This window comes from Tachyglossus aculeatus, chromosome 2 (assembly GCF_015852505.1).
Source record: "Tachyglossus aculeatus isolate mTacAcu1 chromosome 2, mTacAcu1.pri, whole genome shotgun sequence".
In the NCBI taxonomy this organism is placed as follows: Eukaryota; Metazoa; Chordata; class Mammalia; order Monotremata; family Tachyglossidae; genus Tachyglossus; species Tachyglossus aculeatus.
In genome coordinates, this window is record NC_052067.1 from 44,837,542 (window position 1) to 44,845,121 (window position 7,580).

At 44.8% G+C, this 7,580-nt stretch overlaps 1 non-coding gene across 1 annotated transcript; it reads right to left on the reverse strand.

Moving 5' to 3' along the window:
- Positions 1 to 588: 588 nt before the first annotated feature.
- Positions 589 to 726, reverse strand: LOC119923461. Its single transcript, XR_005448866.1, has one exon. It is a non-coding gene; the product is annotated as a small nucleolar RNA SNORA7 (small nucleolar RNA).
- Positions 727 to 7,580: the final 6,854 nt, after the last annotated feature.

A 7,580-nucleotide genomic window follows, 5' to 3' on the forward strand; every position in this document is an offset into this window, starting at 1 on the left:
AGAAACTGACTGTTGGATTTGAGGAGGGAGGGCATTCCAGGCTGGAAGCCGGATGTGGGCAAGGGGTCGGCGGCAAGATAGATGAGATGGAGGTACGGTGAGAAGGTTGGCATTAGAGGAGTGAAGCTTGCGGGCTGGGATGTAGTAGAAGAGGAGCAAGGTGATGTAGGAGGGGGCAAGGTGATTCAGTGCTTTAAAGCCAGTGGTGAAGAGTTTTTGTCTGATGCAGAAGTAGATGGGAAGCAACTGGAGTTGCTGTCCCTTTGAGATTCCTGGAGAAGATGTTTTCCTACCAGAGTCTTCAGATGCCCAGGGATGTATTGATGCCTGGGACAGATTTGGTGAAGCCGGCTGGAAGGAGAGAACTTGTCTTGTCTTATGCTGTCGAGTCATCTCTCAACCCGTGGCAACAGCAGGGACACATCTCTCCCAGAACACCCCACCTCTATCTGCAATCGTTCTGATCCATAGAGTTTTCTTGGTCAAAATACAGAAGTGGTTTACCATTGCCTGCTTCGGCTCATTAAACCTGAGTCTCCACACTCTACTGTCTCCCATGCCGCTGCTGCCCAGCACAGGGGTGTTTTGACTTGTAGCAGAGTTTCTTCCACTTGCTAGCCACTGGTCAAGCTAGGAATGGAATGGGTATGCTTCTGCTTGACTCTCCCTCCCACAGTCAAGACTGGTAGAGTACTGGAAAGTCTGCAGGTGCAGTCCTAAGAGGGAAAGGAGAGAGCAGGGACTGGTAAAAGTTGTTGAATAGTTTAATCCCTGCTTACTGGGGAGGAAGCCCCATTTGCCAAACTCCAAGCCCAGATCGGGGCTGGATATCTTGGGTCACCTTGGTGTGGATTAAGGCATCCTGCCTCAAACCGGACCTGCTCCAGGAAGCCATTATCAGATCAACCCTAAGGGGAAAGTGGTCCACTGGGCACAGGAGGAGCATTGTCCTCAGGCCTTCCTAGGACTGATCTGGCCCAACTGCACTGAGTGATGGTCATCCCAGATACACCTTGAACCCCTTCCCAGCACTGATATCACCGGACTAGAGTGGCATCCATGATTTCCTGCTGGTTTGGACCATATCCCCATAGATCTTGGTGCTCAAGAAGTGTCTGGGCCTTAAAGGATGGGTCAGAATGTAAGCTTGTGGGCAGGGAATGTGTCTGTTATATTGTTACATTCTACTCTTCCAAGCACTTAGTACAGTGTTCTGCACACGGTAAGTGTTCAATAAATACGATTGACTGACTGCCTAGGATCCAAGAGACACACTGTGGTGCCTACTGGCCTACAGTCCTGGGAATTTCCACCCTGCAGCTCCAAGGAAAAGAAGATTTGGAGGTTAAGGCTAGATTTGGGAAAGTGTCTGAGCTGTTTGAAATTCCCCAAAGGCTTCTCGAGGTGAAATACTCAGCTTTCAGGAATTGCCCCTCCCTCCAGATGAAGGATGAGCTCAAATCCAGGCGGGGACCCTAGAACATATTCAGAACAAATATAGCACTGATGTGACTTGAATACGTATGTCAAAGGTCAGGAATACATGTCCTGAAACTACTGTTGCACAGATCCTTCCCTGACTTCTTCTCTTTGGCTACCTCTTTCTCTGCCTTCTCTTTTAACAAAAGAAGTTGATTTACTGCCTTGGATTTAGGAATGATGTCAATTTCCCAAATGCATTTTTTATTCCTCTCATCCTACATCAATCATTCGGTCAATCATATTTCTCATGCACTTACCGTGTGCAGAGTACTGTAGGAAGCTGTTGGAGTTGTTAAACAAGTTCTCTACCCACAAGAAACCTACAGCCTAGATGGGGAGACAGACTTTAAAATAGATTATGTGAATGTACATATGTGCTTTGGGGCTGAGGGCGGGGGGAATAAGGGTTACAAATACAAATGCAAGGATGAAAACCATCACAAAGCTTGATTTGATTGGAACAGGAAAAGGAATTCATTCATTCATTCAATTGCATTTATTGAGCATTTACTGCGTGCACAGCACTGTACTAAGTGCTTTGGAAAGTACGATACAACAGTAAGCAGTGACAATCCCTGCCCACAACAAGCTCATAGCCTACAGCGGGGAAGACAGACATCAGTATAAATAAATAGACATCAATACAATAAATAAAATTACAGATAGAAACATAAATGCTCTGGGGCTGGGGAGGGAGAGCAAAGAGAGCATGTCAGGGTGATGCAGAAGGGAGTGGGAGATGAGGATAAGTGGGGCTTAGTCTGGGAAGGCCTCTTGGAGGAGATGTGCCTTAAATAAGGCTTTGAAGGAGGGGAGAGTAATTGTTGGTCAGCTATGAAGAAGATGGACATTTCAGGCCAGAGGCAGGATGTGGGCCAGGGATCGGCAGTGAGACAGAAGAGATGGAGGCACAGTGAGAAGGTGAGTACCAAAGGAGCAAAGTATGCAGACTGGGTTGTAGAAGGAGAAAAGCGAGGTGAGGTAGAAGAGGAATTATTGAGTACTTACTGTGTGAGTAGCATTGTACTATATGTTTGGAAGAGTAAAATATAAAGAGTATATAAGTACATGAAATATGTATATAAATTTAAAATATACATGTTCCATGCCCACAAGGAACTTACAGTCTGGAGGAATGAGGGACTAAGTGCTGTTCATCAAAACCCATCGTGTTGAGGAAGACCCTCACCTTTGTAGCCAATTGGGGTGGCGGGGCGGGGAGAGGAGGGGTGTCCCCAGACAGCCCTAGGGTCCAAGGAAGAACCCCTTCACAGCATTCACCAATTACTGGACTGCCCCTTTAACTGTCTGCGGGGTCGCAGAAAGACACACAACCTGCCTCGGAGAGAAACAGCATGGAGTGAAATGAGTCCATGTCCTCTTCAAATCACGAACCAACTCAAATGAAAGCACCCTCTCAGCCTGCAGGCACCCCCTCAGAGATCGGGTTCAAGTCTGTATCCATGGCAGTGTTGTATCCTATGTTCCAGCCTGTCCTTATTTTACGTACTTAAGGCTGTTGGAGTCTGAGACCACAGCATAAATATTTTCTTTTAAAATCTCTTTAAGCATCAAGACATACAAATAGCCTACAATCAGGTCAGTGTGTTCTCCATAAAAACAGTTGCATTGAAAACGACCCAGCTTGTTTTTAGAAAAACACTCAAATCATTTTTTGAGGTTGAGCCATCAATACATTCAGAGAGAACGTTCTTTCTGAAGAAGTGTTTTGAAGAAATTCAAAACACACAGGTTCAAAACCCTTGGAAGTTATCCATCCCTCTGTGGGGCAGGTGAACAAGTGCTCCCCCAGAGCTTAGCTATATGATTTATGACCCCTTAATAGACACTTTGTCATTAGTGTTTATTCTGTTGAGGGCAAAGTGGCAAGACAACAGATGAAGTGTTCGAGTCCCAGGGTGTTTCACAGTGGTGACTATGAAACCCTGGATACTGTCCCTGAAATCTGTCATGTCAAGGGGGAAGTAACAAGACAGTAAGCTGGTTGTGGCCTGGGACTGTGTCTGTTGATTGTCAGATTATAATAATAATAATAATCGTATTTGTTAAATGCTTACTATGTGCCAGGCACTGTTTTAAGTCCTGGGGTAGATAATTGTTAATTAGGTAACAAGGTAATTGGGTTGTCCCACGTCAGGCTCACAGTCTTAATCCCCATTTTACGAATGAGGTAACCGAGGCACAGAGAAGTGAAGCGGCTTGCCCAAGGTCATACAGCAGATAAGTGGCAGAGGCGGGATTAGAACCCAAATCCTCTGACTCCCCAAGTGCTTAGTACAATGCTTTGCACACAGTTGGCACTCAATAAATATGATAATAATGATGATAATAATGATGGTACTTGTTAAATAATAATAATAATAATAATGGCATTTATTAAGTGCTTACTATATGCAAAGCACTGTTCTAAGCGCTGTGGAGGTTACAGGGTGATCAGGTTGTCCCACGGAGGGCTCACAGTCTTCATCCCCATTTTACAGATGAGGTAATTGAGGCACAGAGAAATTAAAAGTGACTTGTCCAAAGTCACACAGCTGACAATTGGCAGAGTCGAAATTTGATCCCATAACCTCTGACTCCAGAGCCTGTGCTCTTTCCACTGAGCAATAAATGCTTACTATGTACAAAGCATTGTTCTAAGCACTGGAGTAGGTGCAGGCTAATCAGTTTGGACAGAATCCCTGTCCCACAAGGGGCTCACACTCTCAATCCCCATTTTCCAGACGAGGTAACTGAGGCCCAGAGAAGTGAAGTGGCTTGCCCAGGTCACACAGTGGACTAGTGGTGGAGCCTGGATTAGACCCCAGGTCCTTCTGACTCCCAGGCCTGTGCTCTATCCCCTAGGCCACACTGCTTGAAAGAATGAACGAATGAATGAATGAATGAATGAGTGGTTCCAATTGGTGATATACCCATCTCCTGGGATACTGCTTCCAACTCCAGTCTGCACTCAGCTGTACGCTTCCTTTAATTCCTCTGCTACTGTCTGACCTCTTCCTGGGAGGAATCCCCAGATGTATGCCTAGAAGGGATGAAGCATGCAATGGGGAGTTTCTTCCTCTCTTTTCCCATCACTGAATTCCTTCAAAAGGTCTTAGACCTTGAACGTATTGTAGAATCTCACTGAAACTCAGTCAGTTAGGCAACCCTATTTATACAGCGCTTTCTGTGTGCAGAGCACTGTATTAAGCACTTGGGAGAGTACAATACAGTTTTCCTCCATGTTTTCCCTTGGGTTTCCCTTCTTGTCTAGCTCCATTACTCGGCCCAGTTGGGAGATGCTGTGCTCTGTGGGATTCTGGAAGAAAGCGATCACAAAATACCCATTGACTTAGGTGATGGTGAGGACCAATTTCAGGGATCTGTTTTCCACTTCATAGAGAGGAAATAACTTGGAAACAACTAAAGCAAAGCCTCATTCGTCTTCTCAGTCTGATATATTCCCCGCTCCTGCCTTCAAGCCATTTTCCAAGCTGCAGGGTAAATCAAGATCACATTCCTTCCTTTCTTCCTTTCCTTCCATCCACAACCTAACGCGAGCAACAGAGGCCTTCCCAGACTGCGCTCCCTTTTTCCTCCCCCCCACCCCCCCGGCCCTACCTCCTTCCCCTCCCCACAGCACCTGTATGTATGTTTGTACAGATTTATTACTCTATTTATTTTACTTGCACATATTTACTATTCTATTTATTTTGTTAATGATGTGCATCTAGCTTTATTTCTGTTTATTCTGATGACTTGACACCTGTCCACATGTTTTGTTTTGTTGCCTGTCTCCCCCTCCTGAACCCGTTGTTGGGTAGGGACCATCTCTATATGTTGCCAACTTGTACTTCCCAAGCGCTTAGTAAGTGCTCTGCACACAGTAAGCGCTCAATAAATATGATTGAATGAATGAATGAATGAATCACCGTACCAACCAAATAATTGTTATTAGCCCACCAATTTTATAAAGTGTTCCCTGCTTAATCAAACTTCCTGGCCCAAACCTTTTGCAAGTGACACTCCTCCAGATAGATAATAAGTGTGGTATCTACTACTTACTTACTGTATGCCAAGCACTGTGGCCATTATGAGATAATCAAGTCTGACACAGCCCCTATCCCACATGGGGCTCACACTCTAGGGAGTACAGGAATTTAATCTTCATTTTGTATATGTGTGAACTGAAGCACAGAGAAGTTAAGTGGCTTGTCCAAGGTCTCACAGCAGGCAGGTGGGAGAGGCAGGATTAGAACCCAGGTCCTTGGACTCCCAGGCCTGGGCTCCTTTTGCTAAGCCTGGCCACTTCCAGATAGAGTGAAAGATGTAGAAGATGTTGAAGATGTGACTGCACTCATGAATATGAATAGCTTTTGGGGGCAAGCCCCCCACCTCTAGACTGTACGCTCCTTGTTGGCAGGGAATGTGTCTGTTTTTTGTTGTATTATACTCTCCCAAGCACTTAGTACAATGCTCTGCCCTCAGTAAGTGCTCAATAAATACAATTGAATGAATTAATTAATCTCTTGCGCACTTAAGAATAGTTGCCATAACAATCACATAATTTTTTAGGGGCTTAAACCAGGTGTTTTTCCTATGCTAAGTGTTGGGATGAATTAAAGATAATGAGATTGGACACCATCTCTGTCCCACACCAGGTTCACAATCTAAGAGGATGGGAGAATAGGAATCTTATCTCCATTGTATAGGTGAGAAAGCTGAAACATAGGGTAAGTGACTAGCTGAAGTTCACATAGCAGGCACTGCATCAGCCTCCTCATTGACCTCCTTGCCTCCAACCTCCCCTTTCTCTGGTCCTTACTTTGCTGCCGGGATCACTTTTCTAAAAAATTGTCTAGGTAAATGTCTCCACTCCTCAAAAGCCCCCCAATGGTTTCCCATTCATCTCTGCATCCAGTAGAAACTCCTCACCATTGGATTTAAAGCACTTGATCAGCTCTCCCCCATTTACTCATCCTTGCTCCTCTCTCACTAAAACCCAGCTTGTACACTTTGTTTCTTAACAATAACCTACTCAATGTCTCTCATTCTCTCCTCAGGTATTCTCAACCCCGAGCTCACACCCTCCCTCCTGCCTGGATCTCCCTCCCCTTAGATACCCTCAGGTACTCTCACATACTCTCCCATCTTCAAAGCCCTACTGAAATAGTATCACCTCCAGGAAGCCTTCCCTACCAAGCCCTCATTTCCCTGCCATATTTTCCCTCCCTACTTCCTCTCCCATGCACTTATCTCTCCCCCACCTCCACCTCCTATCACCCAGGTATTCACTCCACTCCCAACCACACAGCACTTATGTACATATCCTTCCATTCAGCCATTCCCCTTAACCTGTAATTTATTTTAATGTCTCTCCCCGATTAGATGGCAAGATCCTCAAGACCAGATATTGCATCTACCAACTCTACTGTACGCTGCCAAAGTTTTAGTACAGTTCTCTGCACAGAGTAAGTGCTCAATAACTGCCATTGTGTGATTGATTGTGAAATAGATTTGGGAGTTATCTATATTAAAGTGGTAAATGAAGCCATGTGAACAGAGTTGATATCTCTCCAAAATAAGTAGCATGGCCTAGTGGAAAGAACACAGGCCTGGGAATTAGAGAAGCTAATCCCGGTTCCATGAGTTGCCTGCTGTGTGACTTTGGGTCAGTCACTTAACTTCTCTGTGCCTCAGTTTCCTCATCTGGAAAACAGGGATTCAATACCTGTTCTTCCTACCTAGATTTTGAGCCCCATGTGGACAGGGATTGTATCTGACCTGATAAACATGTATCCACCCCAGTGCTTAGAACAGTGCTAAATAAGCATTCAACAAGTATGGTAATGATAATAAAATAACACAATAATAATAATAATAATGAAAGTAGAAGGACATAGGCTGTAATCCTGATTCCTCCACTTATATTGATGATAATAATAATAATAGTAATAATGATGACATTTGTTAAGCGCTTACTATGTGCAAAGCACTGTTCTAAGCACTGGGGAGGTTACAAGGTGATCAGGTTGTTCCACGTAGGGCTCACAGTTTTAATTCCCATTTTACAGATGAGGTCACTGAGGCACAGAGAA